We start from the raw sequence: 16,229 nt of genomic DNA on the forward strand, positions 1-16,229 counted from the left end.
TGCGCTGTAATACAAGGAAATTACTGCGTTCCGCCACACCGTGACAGTACAATAATTGGCGGGATAGTAAATTACGGCAGTATCGTACGATGCCGGCGAGAGAATATGTACGCGCTGGTACCTCCAAATTGTGCTGATTAATATCTGAGATAGCACTCTGTTAATCAGTTTATTGCACAAGGCGTCACTTGATATTATAATTCTTCAATATTAATATTACATAATACGAGATCATTAATATCTCTTAATATTGACGTAATATAGCAAAGTAGGATGCTTTCACAAGACGATATAATTGAAGCATTACGTTACTTCTCGAGCCGCAATGTAACCGTAATGCTACAGATAAAGCGCTCTCGCATTTCAACTACGCGCGCCTGAATGAGCCATCGTTCGTTCATGTACGTCGTCATTAACGCGATTTGATAAACAGATTGCGGCTTTAACGGTCTCGCGCCTGTTAGTCGTTGCCGGCGAATAAATTCCGCATTTTTCCAGCTGTAAGGCCGTATCGAGGCAGCGCGACGGCGGTTTTGTATTGCAGAACTGTTAACGACTGGTGCAGGATATGTAATTACTCGCGCTCCCGGCTGTTACGAACGTCCTGCGGATCCCGCTCATCGTCGGTGCCGTAATCGATCTGAGAAAGATGGCCCGATGCGCGAGAGAGCTGCCGCGAAGGAAGAGAGCGCTGTTACAATAGCGCGGCCGCGTTCGAGGACTCGTGAAACTCGATTTGCGAAAAATCTCTCGTCGTGTCGGATAATGAATGATTCTCTTCATCTCTAATGACCGACGCATACGAATGCGCATATTAGACTGTATAATGCGCCATTATTCGTCGCATTAAATAAAAGGCGACTTTCGTGCCTCTCTCTCTCTCTCTCTCTCTCTCTCTCTCTCTCTCTCTCTCTCTCTCTCTCTAAACCTTTTCATAAATTAATAAATACTTTTGTGTACTTGTGAAATATTTTGCCACGATAAAGCTTTCTCCAATAGAATTTTTGTTATTAATACTGATTTTGTATTTCCAATCAATTGAATATTAAAAGAGAAATCAATATACTTGTAAGCTTTGTCGAGATTTATTCGCAGTATAATAGAACGTGCAAGCGTTATTTATTTGGCCCTTCCCTTCTTTAGTGCGATGCTCCCGTAACATAAACTAAAGAATGTCACGAGTCATCAGTCTTCCGATATTCTCGCCGTTCTGTCGCGTCGCTTCTGAAATCATAACCATCATACATGCGACACGAGCATCGCATCGCGAAATGCAACGATGAAGTTTCGCTTCAGGCCACACTTCGTGCAAACTGGAATGTCGATGAAATTTGCAATATGCAACACATCGATAACGACGTAAAATGCGCGCGAGCGCAAAAGCGATACCGTGGAGCGCAAAGAGAAACGATGTCGCCTCGCTTCGAAACGTATACGCATCTCGCACGTGCACATCGTTATACGTACATATTTCAAATATATTGTCACGCTATCCTTTCTCTCTCTCTCTCTCTCTCTCTCCGTCTCCTCCTCCCCCCATCGGTAGTGGTCTATAAATAAATATTAAGCTGCCGCCCCATGCCTCGTATTCTTTTTCTTTCCGGTATGACCGTTCTGCTTTCCATGGCGCTCGATTCCGATTATCTCTTTAACGAAGCGAGACAAAGCGGCGTAAGGTATTGCGTAATTTTGGTATTTTCATGCGAGAGAAAACGAAACGCATCGGAGATCGGCGAATGGAGAAGTTATCTAACATGAGGGTTCACCGACGTCGACGAGTGCGATGCGAAATCGGTCGATTTCGCGCATTCGAATCGTGCTCGAAAACGAGTCGCGTTTATCGTCGCCGGTCTGAGCGAGCGGAATCCGCGAGAGGATCATTTCGTCACGAGACGACTATGCGACCACAAACGAGCGAAGAGAGCATTTTCTCACGTCTCGCACAGCTTGGCAACGCTCGCGCGTTGCGTCTGACCTTTAGTCACGAATCCGCGTGCGTCCGGCGTGATATTAATAGATGGCATTATCATAAAGGTGTGGGCTCATGCTGAGTTTCGATTATTATTATTATTATTACTCGCACCCTCCCCTCCCCCTTGCCCTCCCTCCACCCTTCATATAATCATTCGTCAGGCCCGGACAGTACATGTCAGATGCAGGCATCAGATTAAGATTTATTAGCGCGAACGTTTCGGTCTCTAATTGGGATCCTCTCATTGCGCGTCGAGCGCATGATGCGCGCGACGAACGGCTGCGATGGATTCTGTATGATTCGCTCTTTCGCGTCCTCCGCGTCCTTCGCGTCTCTCTCTCTCTCTCTCTCTCTCTCTCTTTCTTTCTCATGTTCCCTGAGATTTATACGGCGCTCTACTTGCGACTCTTATTCGTGGCGAAATTACGTGGCGATTAGATAATGGGGGTCGCGACGCGGAAGTCTAATTAAAGAATACAATGGACAGTGAAGTTCAAACGCGACGCGCGACGCGAAGACGCAGACGCGCTCGCGCGTAAAAATAAAACGGAATGGCTTTTCCACGATGTAAGAAGCGAAAGTCCCGCTACGCCCGACAGCGAGCCGTAGGCTTACGATTCGAGGACCGCGAGTAAACTTTTCGCGATGCCGTTGCGCGGTAAAAAAAGGAGGCCGCAAAGAACGAAGGATCTTACAATTAGCAGTAACGTCCTTGATCAACCACACGAAACGACGATATCCGTGCGTCCGAGTATATTGCTATCGTAATTTTCAAGAACATCGGACGCTTGTCAAGCGTATCGCGTATCGCGTTATCCGCGGTCCGCTTCCACAACCGATCCGTCGTCCAGCTAACCGTCCGTCATTACCGTTAATTCGGTCGGTTCGCCATCGTCATTAATTATGATATAAGATATATCATTTTTCCGTGCGGCAAGTGCTCCATTTCTCGCGCTAGTCCAATGTTTCGAGAATGATGCCGAGATTTCGTCGGGCGTTCCATGTGAAACTGTAAGAGACGGTCTTGTCGAGAAGTTGAACCGTCGAATGAATTAAATTGTTACAACGTGAGAGACTGATCGATCGATTTGTGCAATTAACATTCCGCGACTTGGTTTCCTCACAGTCTACCTTTAATAACATTTCTATCGACTGTGTAGAGACATTTTGTGCAAATTAACCTCATGGGAAGTTCGACGCGAATTAACCTCATGGGAAGCTTGCGTATCGCGAAGATCATAATGTAATGACTATATTAGTTTTGAGTTGCTAAAATAATTGGCATAATTAACATACTAAGGTTGACGATGTACACCGATATCTCGATCCGTCTAATGAGAAATCTCGCAAGAACAATATACGTACCATATAGAGTACTCAAATCCATAATAATTATAGTAATTATCGAGACGCGCAGAAATTGAAAATGGAAATCGTTAATCGTTCAATAAACCGATAAATAAAAGATAAGATTGGCGATGAAATACATTCGTCTTCAGACACACGTAAGTAAAAGTAAGAGAAAAAGGGGAAGAGATACGTATTACTTATCTCTGCGTAACTTTCCGCTCTTAACCATGTTTTCATTCTCAGTCCTTGATTACACACAAGCTGAAATTGGAACTTGGTGGAAGAGGTAGCTCGGACAGAAACAGGCGGCACATTTGTAATCGCTAAACAACAACTACCGTTTAAGTCGCGGCCTAGAACGATCGTTTATGATCGCCCGACAGAAATTGATCCTGATTTATAACCCTCCTCTCGGTCCGCTTCCACAACCGATCCGTCGTCCAGCTAACCGTCCGTCATTACCGTTAATTCGGTCGGTTCGCCATCGTCATTAATCGCGCAATTTTGCGCGACTCGTCGATTATGCCGCAACTGCGCCTCCGTTTATCCGCACGAACCGATCGCGACCGCAAACCGACTCGCATCCTGCAGCAACAAAGAAAAAACTGCCGCGCGACCGCCGCTTTTCTTCGTCCCGTTTCGGCGCATCTAAGAGAGCGACTTGATCGAGAGATTTCTTTTGCACGATTTGTAAGGACGAAGGTAATACAATATCGTTTAACAATTTTTCTTTTTTCGAAGGACACGTGTACTCAATCGGTTTCTAATCTCCCATAAGTCACAGATAAAATGTTGGTTGAAAAAGACGTTGTACAAATAGAAGACGATAGTTAGAACGATAACACAAAATCGGAACTTATTGTGACTTAACGTGATGTCATTTCGCGTTTTTGAGGGAGTTATTAAGACTTCTTTATACGTGTACGTGCCGATAACTATTCCGATAACTCGGCGGAGAGATTCTATCTTCATAATATACGGAGTTCTCAACGCGTCCTTGTGAAATCCTTGCGAATTTTTAACAAGGAGCCTTGTTAAATACGCGTCATTCGCAAACACTCGCGAATGCAACTGTATATCTCGCTCGTACTGTTAAACGAAGCTGATTTCCAAAATATATTATTGCTAAGGAAAAATTTACTGAATGTAATGTTAACGATGTGTGTGTGTGTGTGTGTGTGTATATACGTCTCTATGATAGAATTTAATAAATCCTTTTATATCGACATTTATTTAATAAAAAAGATGCTAAATATGGACTAGATTGTTTCAGTTGTTACGTCCACGTAACTTTAAACAATATTTCTAAATTCAATCATAAAATCAATTTAACAATAACGTTTAGACCGGATATTTTGGCCACTTGATCCTCGGTCTAGACGTAATAAATACAACACCGAATGCTTCTTCATCGGAGAAGATTAAAAGAACAATGGGTAGATAATAAATACCATAACCACGATTATTGATTATCACTCTTATATCATGGAAAAGATCCTTCCCCTACTACTGATAAGGTGGTAAGAACTCGCGCGGGGATATCTCACCACCTGCCTATAAAAAGCGACGCGCAGACCAGTGATCATCATTGATTCGATTATCGTTCATTCATTCAGAAAGATTCATTCCATACCATTCATTCACTTACCCATTCTTGTATTTCACGACTCAAACACACAGAGAAAACATTCTTAACACTCTGATCTATTGACTCTCAATTGTAAAAGATAAAAATTAAAGATTCGATACTTAAATATTCGTCTCCTCAGATTAAGTCCTAAAGATCCTTCTTCGTTCCGAGTTAAAACATAATTCACACAAACCAGTCCGTCCCGGGGTAAATTAGTTAAATCTATTGATCTCAAAAAGGACTAACTTACATACATTCACGTTTCACGTCGTGACACAGTCAAGTAATATGATGGCTTCAAGTGTGTATGCAGGGCTGATAACGCAAAGCGTAAACAATATTCTTTGTACAAGAACAATATGTTACAAACAATAAGAGACGCGAAATGAGAACTGTACACAGTCAACACGGATAAGATTAAATGCTCATAAATGCAGAAAAATTGCTAAAATGGAAAGATACCAATATATATTCGCTTTACTTTAGCAGATATCTTATCTTCCAACATTTCATAAGAAAATAGAATACCTAAATGACTCATGTACGTGTTACTGATACTATGGTATGAAAATGCTATGAAAGCGTTCGTTTGTAGATCGCGACGGATTCGACGGTGGAAATATTGACTTAGCGATGAAAAGTCCGAAATCGTCTGAAATCAAGAATAGCGGAAACGGCGAACCATCCGTGAACAGTGAGAGTAATTCAATTTCCAATCGACCGTGTGTGCTCCGATCGCGTCTCGACCGTTTTCATGCGCGTTTCCGGGTAAATAATAAAAAAAATAGAGAGAGAGAGAGAGAGAGAGAGAGAGAGAGAGAGAAGAGCGGAAACCGCAAACACGAATCTTGCATAACGTCCTGTCGGGAACTAACTTAGCTACGAGATTGATCGCGAGTGTGATAGTTAAAAACCAGGTAAAATGGCGCAAAGTGAATCGCTAGAGTGGATGAGCAAGTTTTTAATATAATTCAGACAAAAACGCCGAATAAATTTTCCGATATATCAGTATTTTCTAATACGCAAACACTATGCGCCCGCGACTGATCATTCCCCGCGAATTTAATCCCGCCGGTCGGAATAATCCAGACCCCATCTCTGCAGCGCGACCGCAGCTTTTACCGTCCAGTGCAGAAATCATGCGCCGCGAACGCAATGCGCGCGCGTGCGCACGCGTTAAACGCGTACACGAACCGCGCGCACGTTCTTATCAGGAAGTGCATAAACCATAAATTCGCAGGATACTGTCAGCGTGTGTGGAGAGCGTTATCCTTTCAGCGCTTCTGACGTCGTGAATCACCGACGTTAACGACAGGTCGCGGCCACTGCCGTAATCTGGTTCTGTGCGCGCGCGGCACGGCTCTTCCCTTATTTATCGTCCGTGTGTGTGTGTGTGAGCGCGGCTCATCGGAAATAAATTATTTAAAGCGCCATTCTTGCACGTAGCTATGAAACCTTAGGGGCATAATTAATAGCTTCTGGGCGCGTATGTAGGTCGTCGCGGGTTCGTCCGCGACTGAATTATCGGCACGTTGCGTACATTGTTAAGCAAATTGGCTGGCTATTTAAAAAGTGCTCTGCGAGAATGCTCGCCCGTTTCGCTCATTAACGATAAATCGATGGATCGGAGTTTGTCGCGCGCGATTACACCGCGACACGGCGTCCACGCTGGTCGCGCGAATTGCGAACAATCGAAAGTGCGAAAATATTTCCGCGGACGTCGCGCGTCGTCGCGCCAGCTGCTTGGTGAGTTCCGTTGGAATGTCAAGCGAGATTATCAGTCGTTAATTAATTGCAATCGATCGAGAATTATGTTCCGACAGAAATATTCACGAGGTTATCAGTAGGTTCCTCTCTCGCAAAAATATTCATCACTGAAAGGTCACAATGCGACAGAGCGTGATTCATTCTCGTTCCTGCTTAATTGTAAATGGGTTTTGCAAAATTTCAATATATGTGAATCCTCCCGGTAGAATCATTATTATTGCACAATTATTGCCATACCAACGAGATTTTGCTAATAAGCATGCTCTTTCATAGCGTAGCACACCGATTAGCATACTGACGCAATGACGTCGTCTGGCAAAATTACACTACGGCGTTATCGAGCATCAACAACGCAAAATGACTTTGTTTTCGTCGAGATTCCCCTCCGTCGCGATATACGATGCAAAGGTCGAAGAAAATACTGGTAGCGAATGCCGCGCGATTAATCATTAGACCGGTTGGCATTTCAGCGAAGCGCTCGAACGCGAAGGAAGTTATATGCGAACAAAAGCGATTTACCGTTATAATTAATTACTAAAACCCGGCTCATCGGTGATGCACATATTGACAACGAGCGCGCTTTGTCGATGAAAGCGCAGTGACGAAATGGCAGCAGGCCAAAAAACGATCACTCCGACCTTCGCGATCTGCCGTGACGTAACCGCTCCTTTATTCGTTACTCCATTATGAATGCGAGGAAACAACGCGTCGTTTATGTATTGAGCCCGTCTGGATATTTAAATGTCCGCAGTGAACATCCTTTCGCCGTCTGCAAGACAAGAAGTCGCGCTTCTTCGTCGTTTCTCTTTTCCTTTTCTTTTTTGCTACCTATTACTATGTAACCCACAGAGACGTCGGCCCCCGGAAGGCACGTTTGATGAAAGCATATCTAATTAAAGGTTCGTCGCAAAAAGCGTCACGTTGTGAACATTAAGTGACCGAATAATAGAGTTTCGTGATCGGGAGAAGTTGCAGCGCTTGAGAAACGAGATTACCGCGGACGATCTTAATTAGAAGAACAAAAAATTCTCTCTCGGTGAGTTGGACGAATTTTTAAGAAGTCGTTAAAAACCTGGAACTTGGGAAACAAAACTTACTAAATATTACAGTATATACAGTAACAATAAAAAATATATAAGATAATGTTTATGCACTACTATACAAGACTCGACTTTTATACTATATGCGAAAGTTCGTCTCGTTAATCCGTCGATAAATTAAACATATAATCCAACTATTGATGTGATAAAGCAGCACCCTCGAACACGCGTTTATACATTTCGATCCCAAGCTCACTCCTCATTTTAATACGCGCACGTTTTTTCGCGAAGCATCAATCATAATAACGCCGCGCTGAAAACTCGACAGGCGAGTTAAAGGTGTGCCGGATGCACATATTCATACATTCAAATGAGGATTTCCGAATCGAGAGCTTTATGATTCACGACATGGTCTCCAAACTCCTTATCGGTCAGCCACGAGTCGACGAGATCGGATCACACAGCTTATTCTTGTCTGAATGAAGACCGGTTCTTTTTTTTCTTGTTTCGATCGTCGACGTCTCCCCGTAAACCGCCTCCAAGTGTAAGTATTAAATCTTTCGTAACGGCGAAAGGTCACCGCGCCGATGCACCGAGAAGAGACCGGGCGTTCGCGCTATCATAGGGTACGTATCCTTTCCCGCGGCCTTTCTCTTTCGCGGCGCGCGACCGCTGCACTTTCCCCTCGCCTCGGAGCGATATCTTCGGCTTGTCGCCGAACGACGCGTTCGATCGTGGGTGCGCGTCAAAAATCCGACCAGGTTGAGAGAAACCGATCGGAAGTCAGTGCCGACCCTCTGCGAATCGCCAGAGGATGGGTTTTCGTTTTCACAGTGCGCAACGTCCACAACGAAGCGGAGCGACGGCTTGGGCTCGCGGAATCGCGCAAGGTCGGCCAATGCCGCGCCGCGTTTTCGAGCCGGAGTCCTTCGACTCCTTCGACAATTTCTTCGGACCGAGGAGCCAGGAGCTGTTCGCACGCGAGAAATTCCTCGCGAATGGCGCGTTTAATAAATGCACAGATTGCCGCTACGCGTGATACGCGCTTAATTAACGCGCGCTGCACGTCGCAATTAACGCTGCGCGTGTTAAAAGCCGGTTTTATTATCTCACCCCCTCTCGCCCCTGTCGTTTAATATTTCTTGACGATGGCTCTTAACAACCTCGCGGTCAATGAATTGTTTCTCGTGTCGAAATATTACGTTTTCCGTGTCTTAACGTCGTTTTCACGGTTGAACTTCGTAATGGACTTTATTCGAGACCTCTCGAGCTCGGGATCAACTATTGAGCTGTCATGAGTAATCCGCAGCAACATTACGCTGCAAATCGACCACCCTCTCGCAATCGTAAGCCAAGTACTAAGAATTCGTGCGCATCATTTTCTTGGGTTTTTTGCACGGTTTGTGAGCCGTGTTCGCGCCTTCGATAGGCGCCTTACTTCTGATGAACTGTATTAATTGCATTATTACTCACCGGGACGTCAGCGCGAAGAACTTCTCTGCTCCAGAAACATCGGCGGCGGCTACGAGTGGCCGTTCGTGTAATCAACCGGTGCGCGCTGGTCCGTTATGCAATTGCGCGTCCTGCAGACGACGGCCCTCCTCGTAACGACGACCGAATTAGGACAACGCGCGCCGAGGACGTTGTAGTAATGCGCTTTAATGCTGATGCAGGCCTTCCTGCAATCTACGCCTCGTCCCGACGAACGGAGCACGCTCGCTCGCTCGCTCGCTCCGCTGCCTCACTCGCGATGCCTCACTGCAATGCATAAAGTGCATTCTATTCTAGGGATAAATGCAACGCGACGGCCGTGGATATCTCCTTACGGGTGTATAAGTGCGTGCGTGCGTGCGTGAATATTGCCGGCTAATTTAGCGATACTTATTATAAGTATATATGTATATACATATATTTATCGGCCGATATCCATCGGTATATCGGTATATCCATGTCTCTTCCTTTTATCAGCTCTTTTCTTGGTTTGGTTGGAGACTTATTACATTAATATTGATATCATTCGCTGATATCGATCGTAGTGCTAACGCGTCGAAATGTATTGATTGATTGATTGCAATTCAAATTCATGCAATAGGAATTACAATAGAATATATATCGAGATAATTAAAAATTAAATAATTTTGGAAAGTCCTTCTTGAAGTCTCAACATGGAGAACAATTGCAAGAGACAATTGCCATTTGCAACGATGCGGGATGCGGGAGAATAGAGGCTGCATAACGTTACACATCGAGATCCTCGATTGATCCTTCAAGTGCGATAGGTTCGCGGGTTTAATGTGAAAGCAAATTTTCAATCCGGGTCGAGTTTGCTTGCGTCGGAGATGAAAATGGGTCTGACGCTTGGATATTCTATTTGTGTTCGTTAAAGCGATGCGATTACGACGATGCGCTCGGCGGTAATCGCGATGACCGGAAAAAAGAAGCACGAACGATGTCTAGGACGAAGAGACGCGCGTTAATTTCCATTTACTTACGCGAATCACGCGCCACGTGGATAAATTCCGCGCCACCTGAGGTGTGAGGCGTGCGGATCTCTCTGTCTCTCTCTCTCTCTCTCTCTCTCTCTGTCTGCCTCTGTATATAGATTCTACTCTACTATTTCTTTCGCGCGTGCGGACTAAAAGTGTCGGTGTTGAAAATTGCGCAAAGTGCTAAACACTCGTGCTAACAATTAAGCCGTGCACTCGCTGGAACACAAGGTGAAACAGATTTGCGAGTCGCACGCGTTAATCGGCGCCCGCGAAGGCGCACATGCTCGTTTCGTCCGTTGCGTTGAGACGCGCTTTTACGCTCTCTTACAATATAATTCGCAAACAGCCGTCATAAAGAATATTTCCATCCGATAATTGGAAGCGAACGTTACGTTTCTCTTTTCTTCCATTTTTCATCGTGCAGCAAAATATTCTCGTGAGCGATTAGATCGCACTTAATATTTTCAAATTATCGCGTTGAATTGTGCGCGCGTCGCTCTCCCCGTTTCTCTCGAGAGCGTGTATGTGTACACTTGACACCCTTCTTCACCTCTTTTCTCGAAAAGGTATGTTTCTTTAATCGATCTTTCTCGACTCTCCAGCGCTTCTCCTAGGGGCAGCTTGCGCAACGGACTGCAAACACGCAGCGCGCGCACATACGCACGTACGTGAGAGTGTGTACAAAGCATTTATATAACATCTGATAAATGCAGTTCGGTCACCTCGTCGACTGAATCGACGAAGGCTTTTGTGACGCATAATTGTCACGTTATCGCGATGAATTTCTCGATTTTCTTCGATCAAGACGCAAGATCCGCCGAACTTCCAAACGATCGAGCCGTAGCAAAGAGAGCTACGCGAACCTCAAGCACGAGACGTATTTCGACGAGATGCGACGGGAGAGATGCGTCACTTGAAATTGTTGGATAATTATCGGATGTACCGCGTACATGTACGCACGATGTACGCGACGTCAAGCTGGCGTGCCCCACGCTTCGCGCTACACGCTGTCGACGATACCGCGATACCGCGATACCGACGATACACGTTCGCGACGATCGCGATTCTGTAAGGGCTCGCTTTCACGTGCCTTCGAAGCGACGAAGAGGTGGTGGAGAGGAGGTCTCTCTCCTCTCCTCCTCTCGGGAGAAAGCGACGTTGCTACACGTGCATGTCTAACGTGTAACTTCCTCGCTCGAGACGTTACCCGCCGATGGGCGTCGGCGCCGTCGTCGGTGTGAGAGAAGCGCGAGATTATCCCGCATTCTTACGTAAGATAAGCCGAAAGCTAACCTGATCCGCGCGATTTGTAGCTCGTCGTGATCTTTTCCGCTTGAGTTACCAACTTGACCCCGTTACTGCTCAACGTTTTCCTATACATGTCGCGTTGAGTCATGAATAACTTCCGCTGTTTCCCTCTTCCTTTTCTACTCGCACCGAGTACCTCGCAATCTAACCTCTGATCCGGTATGTATATATTCGTCGTTATATTAATAACAATTAAGTCGTATTACCGGCTGACAGAGGCCGGCTCTTCTCGGCTGCTTTTTCCGCGAGTCGCGCCGTGAAAAAATAAATACGCGTCTTCCTGCGTGTCGCCCTCACGCGAAGCGCGATATTTTTAAACCTCTGTATGACGCGGAGGGCCTGCGCCTCTTGAGGAAGGGAGACAAGAGAAAAAGAGAAGAGAGAGAGAGAGAGAGAGAGAGAGAGAGAGAGAGAGAGGGAGAGAGAGAGATACACATAACGACTGTCTCCGCGAAGATCTCGGGGCAATGGCCCGTCAAGGTCGCATCGCGATTGCACGCACGGACGCACTCCCTTGAGGTGGCGAGCGTCCGCGAAGATGCGCGAGGGAGAAGCACTTCCACCAGGTAGAAACGCTAACGTTAACGATCGCCCGAGTCGCGGAGAGACTGACCTTCGTGACGTAACCGAGCATCGAGCGAGAAACCGCACGCGTGAATCCTCACGCTAGTTTTTCTGTTACACACGTCGGCAAATTACACACAGTCCTGGGGAAGGTGTCTGCGTTTCAGGCACGGGACAAGACAGGTAAGGGCGAAGTGTGCAAGCTGGCCGCGATAAGACCCGCCATTAGACTGCCACCGCTGGAAACTTTGATCACCCGTCGTGACTATCGCGCCAACGATTAAATCTACTTTTTGCTCGCGCCTCGCACCTTCGGAAATTTGCACATGCTAATGGAAAAGGTGACTTATCCTCAGTACCTGGTTAAGCAGCTACGGGTACATTCGATGTATTCGTTACGCGACAAGTATTCGAGTATTCACAGTGTGAGTGCCCCTCTAGTCGTCTAGTTCTTTTTTCTCTTTGTGAATTTCCTGCCGATTGATCGAGTTTGCGTCGATTGCTAATTTATAATAGGTTATTACCACTTTGTGTATTTTTTATCGAATCAGCTGATCATTTCTAAACGATTAATTGACTTGCAACGATCGGGCTCCCTCGCTTCCCTTACACGTGAAATATAACGCCCGATTTGCTAACAACGAGTAAAATTGTTAAAGTGCTAAACTTTACGACGATCTCGCGTCTAGAGTTGAATTTCCGTTGCAAGGTGCGGTTAGAGAGTCGCGAGGAAACAAAAAAAAGAAAGGTAAACGCGTAGAGTGCCAGGGCGAAAAGCAGGCGCCTGCGTTGGACACGCGCCAACGCATTTTGAGTCCCACAATAGCAATCTTATCGTCCGTTGCTCTCACGACAGCCGTGGAACGTGGCGTTGGCCGGCGTTGACTTCGCACGAAAGGCGTTGCAGACTGAATTTCAAGCGTAGAAAGGATCTATTGTCGATATACGAACTCGACGTCGGTTGAGTTCCGCGTTTCCTTTTCTTTTTGGCAGAAACAACGGAAGAACTCTTCCGTTCGTTCGGATTATGACACGCACGGCGGTTAACGGCGAAATTACAAGTCGCGATCGCAGAGGAATCACCGTCGGCGTTAAAATATCGAGATACATGTTACATTTCTGGTTACGAAATACTCGCGCGATGCGGCCGAACCGGTCTCCACTTTGTTGTCAAGTGCAGTCGCGATTTATTTTAATCCTGACACAGCAGTATCTCGTTGCATAATTTATGCTGCGGTTAATTGCGGTAATAGATCAGCGGTTGAACGACTACTGCAAATTTTGTGGCGACGTAATCGATACAAAGTGCTACGACACGGATTACGTGCGAATCAACTCTGGTATATTAAAGCAAACCAAAACCAACGTTCATAGTCTCTCTTATTGCGGTCAATGTCGATCGCAGGGAAACATAATAATACGTTAATCTAAAGACCTGCAATTGGGATTGAAACTTGACGCATTTTCATCCAAACATTCTTCAAATTTTTTTTGATGATAAATAATTGTACAGAATATTAGACAAAAAGGCCAGGATTTTATTTAGAAACATCCTCAAAAGGTCTCGGGACTTTTTTCTTGATATCTTTATATAAATTTGACTAAATAAATTATTCCCAGTTTTCCCGCGCATGAACAATCGAGAAAGTTAGCGGCGACTATCAATAGAGATATTTTACTAGTGGCCACAAAATATAATAAATATCGAGATCGTGCGGAGCAAGAACACTGCGGTGAGCAGACTTCTTCTGACGACCTTTGAGATTCGCTTTCGAGGCATCGAGCCACCTCAATGTCGAAGGCAGCTCGGCGCGAGATACTTAGTGCTTGCATACCGATCGAGGACAAGTCGTGACGCGAATCGCGAACCGGCCTCAATGACCTTTGCGCGTTCACTCGCGCGTTTCACGACGCAATGGCGAGCCCTTTGATCAATCGCTGATCTCGGACAAAAGGGCCTGCTTTCTAATTGCAACGATCAAGAGAGAACGCGCTTGAGGAAAATGAAGCTTGGTCAAAATATATTATCTCAGAGAATTTAGAACGTTGCAATTCGTAGAAACTTTCGTAACTGACAAAATTAAGCGGATAAAAACGTTCACTTATTTAAATTTAATGTTGCGTGTTTTTGTGCTACTGGATAAAATTTGCAAGCAAATTTTGTGCTCAATGATCCATTTCTCTCGGAGACCGGATTCCTTTCAATGGAGTTTACTAAAATCTAGTAAAAGTCGATCGACGAAACGAGACGACTGCTGCCCACTGACAATCTGAGTCGCGCATTTTCCCTACTTTCAAATCGCTCTTACCGAGACGGAAACGACGACTTCAGTCCCGCAACCGAAAGAATTCCCCCGAGTTCCGGTATATGAAGGATCTCTCGCGATCGCGTCGCGTCCTCCGCAAAGGAGTATCGTTTCCGCTCTGACGGTCGCGACTTCCCGACTTTCACGGAGTTAGCGAACGACGATACGGGATTGGCCAATTCGAGATTAATGCGGCTCCGGTACGAGCCGGCGAGGAATGACGATCTTTTTCCACCCGCGATTTATTAATTCTCGTCATGAGAATCCTTGCGAAGGATTAGCTAAGCCAAGATTAATAATGGGGAAGTAAGGGCCGCGCTTGTATCGTCTCATGATTTACAAGGTTCTCGCGCGACAGCGAAGAAGTATATGATGAATAAGAGCTGAGCCGAATCGTGTACCCAGCACTCGAAAAGACATCTTTAATTATCATGTCACTCGCGTTTAAGTGTGCGCGATTCCTCTCGAATGCTTTGCAAATATATCGAGCGGGGTAAATATTTGACGAGACACACCAGTAGAAATCCCCGGCCAAATTACTCTCGATTCATCGATACATGCATGAACACCCGAAAGCTTCACGAGACGACTCTACCTCTTTTTAACTTCTGAAACTACACGAAGCTCCAAATTTGATAACAATGAAAAGTTTACTCCGATATCTAACTCGATTTAAATATAATCACGTCAGAGTTTTCGCGTCCTATCCGTCGCCAGATCAATATTCGGCTTAAATTTGATTTGGCGTCGTATGCATGTGCATTTCTGACGATTCGACATTCCTGCATGCCGTATCGTTATTATTAGAATATAATCAAATCACGCTGCCGCCCGCGGCGCGTTGGACGACCGATATATATCGTCGGCACATCTTCGTGCCTTGGCAGCGGAGTAAAGAGCGACACGGCCAAATAAACGTGATTTATCGCGTAAAACATTTGGCTACTCGTTTATGCATATGACATCCGTCGGATGTCAGTCTTACGGACTCTCAGGGTCGCGGAATGCTTGTCATTAATATCCATGAGTTAAAGCGTATCCGCCTTGCGTTTTCGTCATTGAGCACGTAGGACATAATTTATGACTTGCCGGGCAAGACCGATTGCGTCCACGATCAATCGATTGTACGCTTTTATATTTAGCGATTGTCACGCGAATTATTTTCGCGCTCGCTCGAATCGGTCGATAGCGAGGTAACTGAAGGAGAGCCACTCGCGCTAATTCGGATTCGGAGATTCCTCAAGACGAGATCAGTCAAGAGATGCGCAATTTCGATCGATTCCAAATTTATCGAGCAAGCTAAAATTAAGACTCGCGGGTCGTGAGTTAGTTTCGGTTTCACGAGATCCATCGAGCGCGATGAATATTCGACTTTATCGTACGAGAGAGAATAAATTAATGCGTCTTGCGCGCGTCGTCGTTTGAAAAGTCGATCGCCGGCGTAACGTTGCAATCGCCGTGAAATATTTCCATCTAAGTGGTCCGGTAAAGCAATCACCATGCGAGGCGCAACGAGCACATAACACGCGCCATTATAGGCCATACAAAGAGACGAGCCATGGATCTAAATTGGTTTCGTCAATCGTTGATCCGTTTGCCCGTACGAGCAACGGAACGAGATGCGGTGCACGTGCACCGATCGTTGCGACAGATGACGACGACGACGACGACGACGACGACGACGACGACGATTCGCCGAACGAGAGCGTACGGATGCTACGATGCGAGTCAAAAGTAGTTTGAGGTCGCCTCGTTAATTTTACAACACCTATCGGCGAGATGAGATTCGCGCGAACCGTTGAA

At 45.7% G+C, this 16,229-nt stretch overlaps 1 protein-coding gene across 3 annotated transcripts in view; it reads right to left on the reverse strand.

Annotated features, from left to right (window-relative positions):
* The window catches only part of LOC105190778 (uncharacterized), a 39,377-nt gene that overhangs the window by 21,101 nt on the left and 2,047 nt on the right, over window positions 1-16,229 (reverse strand). For all 3 annotated transcript variants that reach the window (XM_025305392.1, XM_025305390.1, XM_025305391.1), the window contains exon 3: window positions 9,233-9,517. The gene's annotated coding sequence lies outside the window, so the exon portion shown is untranslated. The remainder of the gene's footprint in view (window positions 1-9,232; window positions 9,518-16,229) is intronic.

The sequence above is a fragment of the Harpegnathos saltator genome, unplaced genomic scaffold, assembly GCF_003227715.2.
Source record: "Harpegnathos saltator strain DR-91 unplaced genomic scaffold, Hsal_v8.6 scaffold694, whole genome shotgun sequence".
NCBI classification, from domain to species: domain Eukaryota; kingdom Metazoa; phylum Arthropoda; class Insecta; order Hymenoptera; family Formicidae; genus Harpegnathos; species Harpegnathos saltator.